At 40.3% G+C, this 15,786-nt stretch overlaps 1 long non-coding RNA gene across 2 annotated transcripts in view; it reads right to left on the bottom strand.

Annotated features, from left to right (window-relative positions):
• LOC107132926 (uncharacterized) overlaps nt 1-15,786 on the bottom strand; it is a 597,452-nt gene that overhangs the window by 137,876 nt on the left and 443,790 nt on the right. For both annotated transcript variants that reach the window (XR_003037157.2, XR_009496434.1), the window contains exon 5: nt 665-830. This is a non-coding gene — a long non-coding RNA (uncharacterized lncRNA). The remainder of the gene's footprint in view (nt 1-664; nt 831-15,786) is intronic.

Below are 15,786 nucleotides of genomic sequence, written 5' to 3'. Positions count from 1 at the left end.
TTTGCCTTCCTCCATTCCTCCCTCCTTCCCTCTTCCTTCTTTGCCCTCCTTCCTTCTATTCCTCCTTCCCTCTTCCTTTCTCCCTTTCCTTCCTTCCTCTCTTTCCCAACATCAAGATAAACAGGGACTGAGAGCTTTAGTGCCCCTTGTCCCTGATTTGATTCCTTGTCATCCCAGACACTGGAAAGGGAAATGGCAACCCACATCAGTGTTCTTCCCTGGAGAATCCCATGGACAGAGAAGCCTGGTAGGCTGCAGTCCATGGGGTCGCACAGAGTCGGACGGACACAACTGAAGCGACTTAGCAGCAGCATCCCAGACACAGGTTTTCAAGATGGTGCTCCATGATTTCTGAAGCAAAGAAATTGTCAGATATCCTGGGGAGTGTTTTTGTGGAGGATGTTTCATTTATGAGCATACCCCTCCCTGCCCAAATTATATTCTTAGAAAGAATCTAGCATTCTGCAATATATCCATAATTAATAGTTAGACAGACAGATCCAAAGGAAAGGGAGACTGAATCATCTAGTGTTTTTCTAATTAGAAATGGTCCTTCCTGCCTTGACCCTTAGCTGAGGAAGAACACTACCTTTAGCCTGGAAGCATATTTTCTATTTACCTGACTGCAGAGCAAACATGTTTTCATTAGAAATTCACCTCTTACCTCTTTGATATCCCTGCCAGTCACACTGCATCTATTCTTTGATGAGGATCTTTGAGGATCTTCTTCTTTTTTTTTTTCCTTATGTGGAGTTCAAGTCCAGTAGTTAAATCTGTTTCATATTTGTAACCAGTTTTCAGTTCTGGAAGGAGCCCAAATTGATAGGTCCCTGGGAGCGAAAAAGAAGAAAAAAACAGAATTTAATTATGCAACCTGAGCATATAGACGATGAGAGAAGATAACTCAAAGTGGAAAGACCTGCAAAAAACAGTGTTATGTCCTCTCCACCAACCCCAGTCATTCCGGCCAGGCTTTCAACCTGCACAGTGACCAATTCAATGTATAGAACCACAAAAGAGCCATTGAGATTGTGAAATTATGTGGCAAAATTCCCATTACTTATAACTTGAAAAGAAGACTGGGTGATTTTAAAATAAAATAGGAGAGAAAGATGTTGAACAAGTTCGATGTAGTCAGTGTACCCAGCCACAGTTGTGAAAGATGCGATAAGCTTCTTCTTACTTGTCCTTCACCCTGGAGGCTTCTGAAGAGGTCTAAATATCTGGCTTATAGAGAGTGATGCTACTTGAAATGAAAAGCGAGGAGATTGCAAATCACTCTTCTGCACAGGCTTGGAATAAGCTATGGCACGGCTGATGGACACATTCAGGTATTTAAGTGATGTGATTTCCAAGCAACAATTTCTAAACCCTACACTGTCGTTGACCTCCATCACAGAAGTGGACATGTTTATGAAGACACACACAGCAGAGTGAAATTCACTGGGAAAGATACTGAAGTCATTTTCCAACATCACAGCAGCATTACTACAACATGAAGTCACCTTACCCCAATCACCAATAGAGTTCACCTGTGCACCCTTCTTTTGCTTTCGGGATTGAGTTCATTCTAGCAGAGGAACTTTCTGTTTCAGAAATCCAGCTATGAGTTTGGTTGGAAGAAACCAAATAAGGTAAGTAATCTAATATATGTGCTCAGTAAGGTTAAGTAAAGCAAGAAAGGAGTTGAAGAAAGGTACTTGAATAAAGGACTTGAAGAAAATACTATATTTTTGTTTTTCCATTTCTTACTCTCCTTTTTTCTTAAAGACAAAGATATCAGGAAGGTAAAAACTACCCGAAGATTCCCCCTGTGATATGATTGACCAGAAAGCAAAAGCAAAGCACCCAATTAGCAGCCTTTTAAATCAAACACAATTAAATATACATTGAAATATATGGTCTACAATTGCAAGTTCAGTTAAAGAGTGAGACGCCATTGAAAGCTTCCATTGCAGACTACAAGCTGCATAGGCTGGCTCAGATTTCCTACTTCTCCATGAAGATCCAAGATAGTAACTTCCTCAAAAATGAAAAGCAGACATTTTTGTTGTCTAGTGAAACTCCAATACTTTGGCCACCTCATGCGAAGAGTTGACTCATGGAAAGACTCTGATGCTGGGAGGGTTTGGGGCCAGGAGGAGAAGGGGACGACAGAGGATGAGATGGCTGGATGGCATCACTGACTCGATGGACGTGAGTCTGAGTGAACTCCTGGAGTTGGTGATGGACAGGGAGGCCTGATGTGCTGTGATTCATAGGGTCGCAACGAGTTGGACATGACTGAGCAACTAAACTGAACTGAACTGAGGCACTCTGAAAAACTTTATTGTAAGTTAAATACAATATTCACATTAAACCTTTTATTGAACCTTGTCAGAGAGAAAAACAAAACACTATTACAAACACAAAGACTATTTTCATGATCACTAGTGCAATGGCTGTCTCTGGTCCAGCCTCATTTTGTCTCTAAATTCCATCGGAATCATTTCTGGGGACTTCAACTGTTTCCAAGTTCATCTGTTCCCAAGTTATATTCTGTGGTGTATTGCATATATATATGCAGTTTTACTTAGGCTAGTTTTGGCTATTTCCATTTAAATATTGGTGAGGGAAAAAAAAGCCATTATTTAGCACAGCTATCCACAAGTACAGCCAACCAAATTTCTAGCAACATAGTGGTGAAATTTTTCACATTCCACTTAATTGTATAATGATTTATACATTATAAATCATACATACATACATTTATTAGACTGTAAGATACTCCAAGGCAAAAATCAGCTTACACATCTTTAAATCATTGCAGCATCTGCCATAATACTGGCTACATTGGTCTTAAATGGTGAAATAACAGAATGAATGAATGAAACAGGGAATTAATATTTAAATATGAACAATGGTTAGTATTTGTGTTGTAATCGCAGTATACTGAGAACTGTCTGGAGGAGTTTTCGGAGAGTGACAGAGAAGCTTGGCTGACTATTCTTGGAGAAAACACTGACTGTTTGTTGGATGGAGACAGTTCACCAAGAAAGCAGATTTTGACCCTTCAAGAACTTCAACGTGATGATGAATTTATGACAGTTCTAAAAGCCAACATACGGTTGGTGGCCAGATTGTGGTTCTGGACTGAGAGGCTTCCATTTGGAAGGCAGACAAGCACTTGAATTATGGGTCTAATGAAAGTGTCAATAGCAATCCTGTTACTGAAGGAGCTGTAAAACCTTGCTTAATGAACTAGGAAGGGACACAAAAACACAATGGTCTAAAATGTACTGTATGAGAAAATGATAATTAGCCCAGATTTCATGTACAAGATAAAATGCATTGGGATGATATTACCACTGAGCAATATTATTGCCCTTCAGGGAACTGTTTTGTTCACGGGGTTTGGCTCAGTCTTTCCGATACTCCTTGTGTGAGTGGAGATGTACTACACCACTGTGAGTTGTGAGTTGGGGAAAGAATGTCAGATGGCAAAATTCCTATCATAGACACTAACACATGTTAATGATAGAAAAAAAGGGTTCTGGTCTCAACAAGGGTTCATTCTTATTTAAGAGGCTTTATGTAATATAGGATGATAAACCAACTGGCTTCCCACACTACAGGAATGAGGGTGAACAAGAAAGTACTTTTCTAATCTTGAAGTCTACTTTTCTAGACCACCAGACGTCATCCGGCAAAGAAAGGCAACATGAGGTCATACCTGGAGTAGACCATTAGGACAACAGCTATTTACTCCCAACCTATGATTCAGGGAGCTACTGATACAGCCTGAGTACAAAAGAGAATGGTGAATTTGGCATCAGAGAGTTAGTCTGGCCTTAGCTCTGCACTAACCCTGCGTTTAAACTTTCTCATCTCTTACAAAGGTGAATGAGAGTTCAAAAACTCTAACAAATCACCCGACTATTGTTAAAAATACAGATTCTGATTCAGAAGTCTGTACTCTTCACATAACCTGTAATGTAGTTGGTTGGGGTGAGGAGGAGGAGGAATAAGATATGTTTAAAAGCAAGGGAAAAATAATGTATTTTCCAAAGTGCTAAATTGTGGAGAATATAAATTGTAAGACATCAAGAGAAGAAGGAGGTCTCTCTGGATTTGGGTCAGGGTGGTTTCAGGCAAAAGAGCTAGATGTGGGCCTGAAGTTCATTCAGTCACAACCTATTTGTAAGGCCCATGGAGAGAGAAATTTGGACAGACAGTAGACAGATGAGATGAGAAAACGAAGGGTCCTGAAGAATGGTGAAAGTGATCAGTGCTTGTTTTTTTAAAATAAAAGGATCAGAAGAACTTTGTAATGCAGACCAGAAGAAAGCAACATATGGGGAACTATTTTTCATCTTCAGCAGATATTGGGCACCCAAAATTCATACTGCCAAAAGAATGGGGAAAAAGGAGCAAGTATTGCTAAGATAAAGGCAAATCGTGTATAAGCTAAAACCTCCAGCCAGACAAAAACCTATTTGTAAATTACTCCACTTAATTTCCCAGGTCGTGATTGCCTCTCTCTGCAAAGCAGTTTATGACATTCTCAATTAAGAGTTTGCTATAAAAATGAATGAATGAAGTATTTCAAAACTGCTATGAGATATTAAGGATGAGTCACTTTTAAAAAGTGGTTTTGTTTCCTGTGTTCTGGATAATGCATTTGAGAATGTAGTTTCCAGCTTCACCCATCACCCCATTGTGAATTCAAATTGAATGACTCTCTGCTCTTAGAATGATCGCTCATTCAAATGCATTCAATAAATAAAGCCCAAACACAATGAGGCACTTTCCATAGAGCATCCCGGAGAGCTAGGGCCTGGTCTCTCTCACCATCTGAAGCTGAGATTGAAGTAAATAAAACATTCACCCACACTGACTGCATAATACATATTGACTTATTGTTTACTAAGCTCTTACATGTACATCATCTCATTTGATCCTCACAGTGACCCTATAATAGTGCTGCTGTTGGTTCATTATCCCCACTTAACAGATATAGAATTTAGAGCTCAGAGAGGTCAGTGATTTGCTCAAAGTCACACAGCAATCCAAAAGGTACTTTAAATCTTCTTGGTCCCTTCTCTCCTCCTCCAAACAGGACACATATCTTTAAGTACAAAACAATATAATTAGTAGAAACATTCCCAAGCCTGGGAAGAATATTTAATTCATTCAGATGTGCCTGGGGTGATTTTGTAAATACTGAGGAATTCATTTTCTACCTCCTGCAATTCTGTGAATTCTACTCTGGACAAAAGGTCATCCAAATATGATCCTTGCTCAGAGTTATGGAAATGTATGCAGTCTAAAAGAAAATGGGCCAAATGCAGAGTAAAAATATCAGTGAAACTCTCAGTGCCATTTACTCTTGCTGCCTCAAATCCTTTATGAAATTAGGCAGGTTATATATCATAAGAAGATACAAAAATGTAAACTCTTGCCCTAAATTCAATTATCATATACCAGAGGGGGTCATGAGTGCAGTAGACTGGAGAGTGGGTAAAAGCAGACTGAAATAAGTCTAGTGGGCAAGAGGGAGACAGGTGGAGAGAAGCTTTTTTGAAGATTTTCCATTCGTGTCCATAGAATAGACTGAAAATTAACTGAAAATTCGATTTCCTCAAAATCAACATCTCTTCAGCCTCTGGTCCTAAATATTTGGAATTTGGTTTGGGGAGTGCTACCGAAGCAGGTTCCTGTTGTCTGATGCACAGCAAGCCTGTGATGCTGAGGTTTGTAGTCAGAGCGGGTTAGGTAAGCAAGGCAGGTGAGCAAGGAGACAGGAGTCTCAGGCTCCGCAAAGGCAAGGGGCCCAGGATACGTATGGTATGAAGAATAAAGAAGCAGGGTGATCTGAGGCTTAGGGGCGTGGGGAGCAAGGGGACAGACGACTGGAAAAAAGGGCTGCGATCTTCATGCTGTGCAAGTGAACTAAGCTACGGGCCTCTCCGCATTCAAAAATGGAGACTTGGGCACAGTCTGAGGGTAGTGGCTTCGAAAGGTCACTGTGTGGACACTTACACATGACAAGCTAGCAGATCAGTGGTCCCATCCAGTCTCAACCAGCTTGGCTTGAATGTGACTTAAGTTTCCGTAAAACAACTTGGGCAAATAGCTTGTTCAGGCTACGTGCTGCTTGGAGAACATGCAAGTTTTAAAATGACCGTGATTAGTGAAGGCAGGTGAAATGGATTTGACTCATTACCCACTGTTTCAGAAGATAGGTGATTAATGCCTCTTAGAAGTCCGTCTGGGTCAGAGCTGAGCGGAGGAGTGCCGAGAAGCCTTGTCCTTGTGGAGGGAAGGGATTAACAGAATTAGGGGTGGCTTTTCTAACACTGTCTTGCAAACTAGGATTAGTTTTCTAACACTGTCTTGCAAATACCACTTCTAAGGCATTCAGGTCCAGCCCCCTCTTTCTTCATTCAGCCCTCTGCATTTTGACTGTGGGGTCATTTATGCAGCAAGAATCTGTCCAGCAGCAACAAACAGAACCACAGTGGCTGGGCTCCCATATTCATATCCACTGTTGAGAGATATTACTGGTTCGAGGGCCCTTTTCCTCCAAATGTCTAATTCCATCCTCTCCTAAGTGAAGATGTATCTATTCACCTGTGTGTAAGTGTGAACAGCTACAGAGCTTCTGAAAATCCGAAGTTTCTTCATTGTAGACTTCCATTTGTGAGTCATGGAACTGAGGGAACCATTGTATCAGTTATCATTATTATACCAGTTCATATTTGAGGCGCTGCATTCTTGCCTGTATTTCCAATAACTAACCCATATAGTCATATCATCCAAAGACACCAAAGGGTCTTTATTCTTCCCCACTAAAAATAAGAGACATAAGTCACTTTCCCAAGGTTTATTCTTCAAAAGGTAAGATGACTCAGAACCAAGATTAACTTATCTGGTACTTTGTTATCTGGAATTATCTGGAAACCAATATTTCTCCACACTTTCAGACTTGAAAATCTGAAACAAATAATATTGCTTATGCTCAGGCTTTACAACTCCTCTGTATTAAAACCCACATCCAAGTCTTTAAACTATTTTAAGTGTTATGACCAGTGACTCCAAGACTGAGGTTTTGTTTAGATCACATAAGACTTTTGCTGTTGATTGAAACCTGGCTTGATGCCTCTATACATCTAAATAATTAGAAAAAAAAAATACATTTAAATGAGAAGCAGATGCTGTTTCCAGATTTCTGTTTTCACTGTACAGAATAAATAGAAGCTTTCATCTCTGCATTTACTCTTTGGATATGGTGCAAACCACTTGAATCATTATTTAAAACACAGGGTGTTCCTTTCACAAAGGTAACAGGAAATAGGGGTCTTCTGGAGTAGTCATTCCTTCCAAACACTTTCTACTACAAGAAAATTCAACAGGGTTATTCATTCTTCATCACTCCTTCTTCAGCGTCCAAGCCTGGTCCTAAGCCAGTAGGTCTCAACAGAATAAGGGAACATGTGTGCTCAGTTGTATCTGACTCTTTGCAATCCCATGGGCTATAGCCCACCAGACTCCTCTGTCCATGGGGTTTTCCAGGCAAGAATACTGGAATGGATTGCCATTCCCTTCTCCAGGGGATTTTCCTGACCCAGGGATCAAATCTGTGTCTCTTGGGTCTCTTGCACTGCAGGCTGATCCTTTACTGCTGAGCCATCAAGGAAGCCCAGGATAAGGGAATACTGGTACTGAATGTGGGGATGGCCACTTCAGCTAGTGATTGGTAGCTTGTAATTAGCAACAGACGACAGACATATCACATGTGCTCAATGTGTCAGATGCAAAACCAATTAAGCAGAAACTATACACAGACCAGGGAAAATAAAGGACACAATATAACAGGGCACTTTTGGGAAACAGGAGTTTTCTCCAGCTTCTTTCTCTGTTGCTGTGTCAACACTCTTGTAGGTAGAGTACATTTTCAGTTTCTCTTCTTAACTGGCAAGTTACACACTCATTTCCTGAGCCAATGTTAAGTACTTGAGGTGTTTGGATGGAGGAACTGTGTAAATACAGGGCAAAGGCTTGCACAACTTCAAAGCAAAGTACATGTATACTCACAGGTCCCCAAATTTGATCTTCTGAGCTGACAGTTGTGGTGAGACAAGCTGAATCAACTACCAACCCTTCCCCTTAAAGAACTGGTGGGCAGTGAAACTATAATGTTATTTACTGAAATACTTGTTTACTTGCTCCCTCTCATCACCCCCCATAACCACATTTATTCTTTTTCATTCATTTTTTATTGACTTATACTTGACCAATATTGTATTCATTTCAGGTATAGAATATAGTGATTTGATATTTTTATAGACTGTACCCCATATAGCTCACCATTCATTCTTTAGGCGCCAAGTCTAGCACAGTGCCTGGCACAGATCAGTTATCAATCAATCAACATTTGTGGACTGACACAAGGGTGGATATAATTTAAATGCTTAATCACTACCCTGAAATCCCCACAGTTTGTGAGCTATATGAATACATAAAATAATGGTGGTGGTGGTTTAGTCACTAAGTTGTGTTCTACTCTTGCAACCCCATGGACTGTAGCCTGCCAGACTCTTCTGTCCCTAGGGTTTTCCAGGCAAGAATACTGGAGTCTTTCCTTCTCCCACACAAAATAGCAGCTGCCACTTAAGAATCACTTAGCACATCAAGTATTATGCTAAAGGGTTTTTATTTGTATTAATTTTAACACTTCAGATAATAACAGAAGTAAAGTATGAGTCTTTGCATTTTATATATAATAAACCAGTGGGTCAGGTAGGCAAACTGACTTGCCTAAGATGCAGCCAGTAAGTGGCAACACTCTAGGCTGACTTACTCCATACCCCTTACATATTCCGTGACCACTGCATTATGCTGCCCACTGGAAGTCAAAAGTTTTGAAAGCTTGTCCTAATACAATGTGATACCAATGTAGATTGAACATAGAAAGAAAGAGTAAAAAGCGCCACCAATTAATTAGCCCTTGGAATACCAGAATCAGGTTGTCCCTGCATAGGCAGTGAATCAGATGTTCTTAGAATGAACCGATGATCCAAACGAGCAATGTGGACTTTCAACACAGAGGAAAGTTTGAAGGGTTCAACCATATGAATTATGTCGCTGTGAAATAAACCAAGGTGAAAAATTCATCCAGAACGTTTGATCTGAACAGACATTGAAGCAATTCTATTCCATATGTGTACACACAGATCCAAAAGAAAATCACGTGTTAGAAAGAGAGAATAAATATATCATTAATGTGGGTGCTGCTGTGGCTGGTACTGTTATGAATAATTTTATTCGTTATCATTATTCTAATTCAGATGTATTGAGAGCTTGCTTTACACCAAAGTTTGTGACACATGCTTTACAGACATTTTCTCATTTAATCTTCAAAAACTCCCTGAGGTAGGCATAATTAGAACTTGCATTTTCCACGAGAAAAGTGTGAAGTTAAAGAAGGTATGCAGCATGTCTATGGCTAAGCCTCTAGTAATGGTGGAACCAGGCACAAAACTAGGTCTGTCTGGGCCCAAGCTGTAATCTTATCCAATACTATCCTACATTTCATTGATTTCTGCACAGTTACTTATGCATGTGGCCCTATAATTTTAATTTTGTAAAAAAGCTTTACATATATCATATCCTGGTTCTACTGCCAACATGAACTCAGAGACAGTAAACGTACATTATAGGATCGTCATTTTGCTGGTGAAAAGATGAGCAAGTATTAAAATTTAAAGGTATGCCCCGCCACACGCCTAAATGTCATATGCTCTGCTTTCTCAGATTAGGGATATTAAGGTTTTTTTCTTCTTTTTTTAAAAGTGTTTTACAAGATGAGGAGCTTGTTACGAAAATGCATGGTAGTGCTTGCTAATGGTGGGCTTGTCCTAGGCGAACTCAGCGTGTGGTCCATGCTGTCCATTCAATAGCTGGGACTGGAGGTCTTTGGAGAAAATCTGATATGTTTTCTAGAGTTCTTCTTTTAAATAAAGTGAATAAGTGGAATATTTTTCTTGCAGCATTTTGAACCCTCAGCTACTGGCTCTGGATGAAATCTGAAAATATGGATTTCCATTCATGGAAAATGAAATGAAGAATAAAGCTAAGTGACCTTTTGAGAACACTTTAAAATTATATTCTGTTTATTGAGTTCATGTCTTGGTCCAAGGTTCAGGATGATATTCATTTTGTATGAACTGGTCTTTTTCTTAAAGCATCACAAAGAACATTTTTAGTGTATGAAAATACTGTGTAAAAAGAAAAGATTCATTTGGATATTTAGGGACCACATATGCATTTCCCTGGTGGCTCAGATGGTAAAGAATCCACCTGCAATGTGGGAGACCTGGATTTGATCCCTGGGTTGGGACGATCCCCTAGAGAAGGGAACAGCAACCCACCCCAGTATTCTTGCCTGGAGAATTCCACAGACAGAGGAGCCTGCCAGGCTTGCAAAGAGTCGGACACGACTAAGTGACTTTCAATTCACTTCACTTATGCATTTAGGAACTAGGACATACAGTTCTCTTTTTGCATAGCTGTGAGAATTGGGGACATCATTTAAATTCTCTGAGCCTCAGTTTCCTTATCATTAAATGCAGTACTGGATCGAGGTGGTTTTAAAACTACTATGGAATTAGAAATCTATGATTCTTTCAGTCTACCTTAGATTGAACACTTACCTGTGCATTTACACTGCAAATGATCACATAAGAACTGCAAAGAGCCTCTCTATAAATTCCTAAGAAATAATTTGACAATGTGACCAAATTATAAATAGCTCTAGTTGTCTAACGCATACAAGAATGTAACAAGATTTTTCAACTTGGTACAGCAATGATGATTATCTCAGCCTTTTTAGGTTTTTCTCATTGTCCTGAAACATAGGTATCAAGGAAATAGGATGTAGAAATTCTGCGTATTTACTCCTGATGCTGATAACATCTATATTTGACATTCTGGAATAACAACATCTCCAGCAGCAACTAAGATATGCATGTTTCAGAACTGAGAAACTTTTAAAATCCCCTTTTAAGCAGTGTGGCCACAGAAGACTCTTAATAATTGATTATAATTGATTTTAACCTTGTCCTAACCTGGGCAAAATGGCAAAGCCAATCATCTTTGTCCAGATGGAGGATGAGAAAAGAGCCCGAAGTCCACATCTTTAAAAGCTCCAGACATGAGCAGAAGATAAAATATTTAGTCTGCCAAAGCCTTGACCTCCCAATTCCAGCCAGTTTTGAACTCGAATTGATTTCCGACAAGGCATCTGGGAGATGATTACAACAAAATGCACTAAAGCCGGACAGCCTTTATTTTAACATCCCAGCAGCTTAACCTGTTAATAACAGCAATTGTTTTAGATACAATACCAATTTCTGTAACCAACGTAAGAAATGGATAACAGCAGCACAGTCTCTTAGGCAGAGTAATAACAAAAAAAGAGAAAAAAAAAAAAGAAGAAGAAGAAAAGGGGGGAAGAAAAGCACAGCCACTCACAGAGGAGGTGCTGATAGTGTTTTTCAAAGGATCCTCAGTTTCCAGGGACCCAGACGTCATCAGGGACCTAATTCTACAGTCTAAAAACAATTCTTAGCCAAAGATGATTGCATGTTGAGAGAGAAATTTCCATAAGCCAGGCAATTTGGAATCACATCTGTGCTCTGCTGATGAAAGCTGAGCTATCTTGGGCAAGTCATTTCACATCTCTGTGTCTAACTTGCTTTGTCTGAAACAGTACGGACCAATAAAAACATTAGTGGGCCACAAATGTGAACCCATGTGGAATTAAAAATTATCTATTAGCCACATTAAAAATAGTTTTAAAAAGGCATTTTGATTTCAATATCCTCTGTGTGTGCTCAGTCATATCTGACTCTTTGCGACCCCATGGACAAGGGGCCTGCCAGGCTCCTCTATCCGTGGAATATTCCAGGCAAGAGTACTGGAGTGGGTTGCCATTTCCTTTTCCAGGTGATCTTCCCAACCCAGGGATTGAACCCACGTTTCCTGCCTTGGCAGGTGGATTCTTTAGCACTAGCACCACCTGGGGAACCCTTCAATATCTTATTTAGTATATTTAAAATATAATCATTTCAACATGGCATCCATAAAAAATCGTTAATGCACTATTTTACATTTGTTTTTGTACTGTCTTCAAAATCCAGTGTATATTTTATACTTATGGCACATTTTAATTCGATTAGCCACATTCCAAGTGCTCACATGTGGCTAGGCACTACTATATTGGACAGTAGAAGTTAGAAAAATGAGTAGGTGGGACTAAATATCTCTGGAGTTTTCCCTATAACATGTCATAATTCTGTGTTGCTTCTGCAGCTCTTCATTTTAAATCAGCTACAGTTTGAAAGTGTAAATGTGGCCGGTGGGCTCAGGATGTGAGAGCGATTGCCACTGTGGCTAAAAGTTAGAGCTTAGCCCTCAGTAAGGTTTGCACTGATGTGTGGACATGGTCTTTAGCCCCACCCTTGAGCAGCTGTGTTACATCAAGTGGTAATAAGTGGAATAAGGTGGGTGAACAGAGTGGGTGGGTGCACATATTTCCATGATATAGCCCAGAGGATTCTATTAAATAAAACAATAAACAGCATCCTTGTCATTTATTGAGCACTAGCCTTTGACTGTGTGGATCACAATAAACTGTGGAAAATTCTGAAAGAGATGGGAATACCAGACCACCTGATCTGCCTCTTGAGAAATTTGTATGCAGGTCAGGAAGCAACAGTTAGAACTGGACATGGAACAACAGACTGGTTCCAAATAGGAAAAGGAGTATGTCAAGGCTGTATATTGTCACCATGCTTATTTAACTTATATGCAGAGTACATCGTGAGAAATGCTGAGCTGCATGAAGCACAAGCTGGAATCAAGATTGCCGGGAGAAATATCAATAACCTCAGATATGCAGATGACACCACCCTTATGGCAGAAAGTGAAGAGGAACTAAAAAGCCTCTTGATGAAGGTGAAAGTGGAGAGTGAAAAAGTTGGCTTAAAGCTCAACATTCAGAAAATGAAGATCATGGCATCTGGTCCCATCACTTCATGGGAAATAGATGGGGAAACATTGGAAACAGTGTCAGACTTTATTTTTGGGGGTTCCAAAATCACTGCAGATAGTGACTGCAGCCATGAAATTAAAAGACACTTACTCCTTGGAAGGAAAGTTATGACCAACCTAGATAGCATATTCAAAAGCAGAGACATTACTTTGCCAATAAAGGTTCGTCTAGTCAAGGCTATGGTTTTTCCTGTGGTCATGTATGGATGTGAGAGTTGAACTGTGAAGAAAGCTGAGCTCTGAAGAATTGATGCTTCTGAAATGTGGTGTTGGAGAAGACTCTTGAGAGTTCCTTGGACTGCAAGGAGATCCAACCAGTCCATTCTGAAGGAGATCAGGCCTGGGATTTCTTTGGAAGGAATGATGCTAAAGCTGAAACTCCAGTAGTTTGGCCACCTTATGAGAAGAGTTGACTCATTGGAAAAGTCTCTGATGCTGGGAGGGATTGGAGGCAAGAGGAGAAGGGGACGACAGAGGATGAGATGGCTGGATGGCATCTCTGACTCGATGGACGTGAGTCTGAGTGAACTCTGGGAGTTGGTGATGGACAGGGAGGCCTGGAGTGCTGCGATTCATGGGGTCGCAAAGAGTCGGACACGACTGAGTGACTGAACTGAACTGAACTGATTTATGGAACAATTGTATTGTATTTAAAGTGATATAATCTTCTTAACCACCTGCTGAGGTGGGAATTATCAACTTTATTTAGTAGGTGGGGGGCTAATCCTGAAGAGACAAACTATTATGCCCAATGTCAGACTCCTAGAAGTATAGAAAAGTGAAAAGTCAAAGTGAAGTTGCTCAGTCGTGTCCGACTCTTAATGACCCCATGGACTGTAGCCTACCAGGCTCCTCCATCCTTGGGATTTTCCAGGCAAGACTACTGGAGTGGGCTGCAATTTCTTTCTCCAGGGGATCTTCCCAACCCAGGCATCAAACTCGGGTCTCCTGCATTGCAGACACGTGCTTTACCATCTGAGTCACCAATGTGTATTTTAATCCAGCTTTTCCAGACGCAGAAACCCATCTCTCAACTACCACAATATACTGCTTTACAAACAAATAATCGCTTTTGGTATTCTACCTCACTCCTATGAGGGTTTCCCAAATTGTACAGAGTGAAGAAAAGGGATACAAAGGTTAAAAATGTTGCTTTCACTTTCTAATGACTGAGAAACTAACAAACATGAGTTTATATGAATGTTACAGAAGATAACATTCTAATAAACATAAACACCTCTTTTCTTTCAGTTAAGCATACTTGCAAATAAAGGAAGAAAGAAGTAAGAAAAGAGCGAAGGGAGGCAGGAAAGAAGGAAGAAAGAAGGGAAGGAAGTAATGAAGGAACAAAGGAAGAAATTTAACAAAAACAAAAAAGGAAGGAAGGAAGAGAGGGAGGGAGGAGGAGAGCTGCCAAGTATTGAGGCATTTCAGGAGAGACTCAAGGCTCTGGTCAAAGAATCAAGGCCACATTTTCCCTCTCTTAAACATGGGCTGCCCATTCATGATTCACACTCATACCACAGTACACCTTTTGGCAAATAAATGCATCATTCCTGCTGAAATGCAGAAGAAGGCTCCTTTACACATTGAATATGCCTATGCTCAGACACTCATGCTCAAATTGGGCTTCCCTTGTGGGTCAGATGGTGAAGAATCTGCCTGCAAAATGGGAGAACTAGTGTTAGATCCCTGGGCCGGGAATATCTCCTGGAGAAGGGATAGGCTACCCACTCCAGGATTCTTGGGCTTCCCTTATGGCTCAGCTGGTAAAGAATCTGCCTGCAAGGCAGAAGACCATGGTTTGATCCCAGGGCTGGGAAGATCCCCTAGAAAAGGGAAAGGCTACCCACTCCAGTATTCTGGCCTGGAGAATTCTATGGACTGTATAGTCCGTGGGGTCGCAGAGTCAGACACGACTTAACAAATGAACAACATACATAGGATGATAACAGTTTTTATGTATCGCATGCTTACTCCACACCAAGCCCTGTTTGAGTGCTTTATATAGATTATTCAGTCTTCATCATATAGGCACCCTTACTACAGCCATTTTCACAGACAGGTGACTAAGGCACATATTGCTTTCAACAGTAACGAACAATAACATGGTTCCCAGTTAGACATCTCATAGTCTCCTTAGGAACCTCCATCCAGCCATCACTTTCCCTTAATCAAGGCTTTAGTCTATCCATCATTCCTGATGCTAATCACAAAGTTCTGCATTTATTGGCAGTAAAGGAGGATTTATGTTTCATGTATCCTAGCATTTATTTGTGCATAGAAAAAATCTCATAAAGTTGTGAATTAAAATTTTAAAACATTTTATGTGTATTTTACCACAATGTCAAAAACTGAAAAAAATCAAGTCAAAAATAGAAAAAGTAAAAACAACTTTATTTCTTTATGATTCCCTGGGTCAACAATAAAGACTAAACTCAGCTAGACAGTTCTTCCACTGGCCTTACGAGGGATCACTCACATGACTATAGTTGTCTGGTGACTCAGTAAAGGATGATCTGGGATGTCCTCAGTCACTTGTCTACAGGCTGATGCTGCCTGTCATCTGAGTCACCTCTCTTGAGTAGGCTGGCCACAGATCCTTATCATGGCAACTGCATTCTAAATCCCAATCTGAAAGCACTTTTAAAAATCTCTGCTTGTTTCACATTTATTGATGTCCTCTTGGCC

Source organism: Bos taurus, chromosome 11, assembly GCF_002263795.3.
Source record: "Bos taurus isolate L1 Dominette 01449 registration number 42190680 breed Hereford chromosome 11, ARS-UCD2.0, whole genome shotgun sequence".
NCBI lineage: Eukaryota > Metazoa > Chordata > Mammalia > Artiodactyla > Bovidae > Bos > Bos taurus.
The sequence above is the reverse complement of the archived record's forward strand: the minus strand, read 5'-3'. Positions and strand labels throughout refer to the sequence as shown.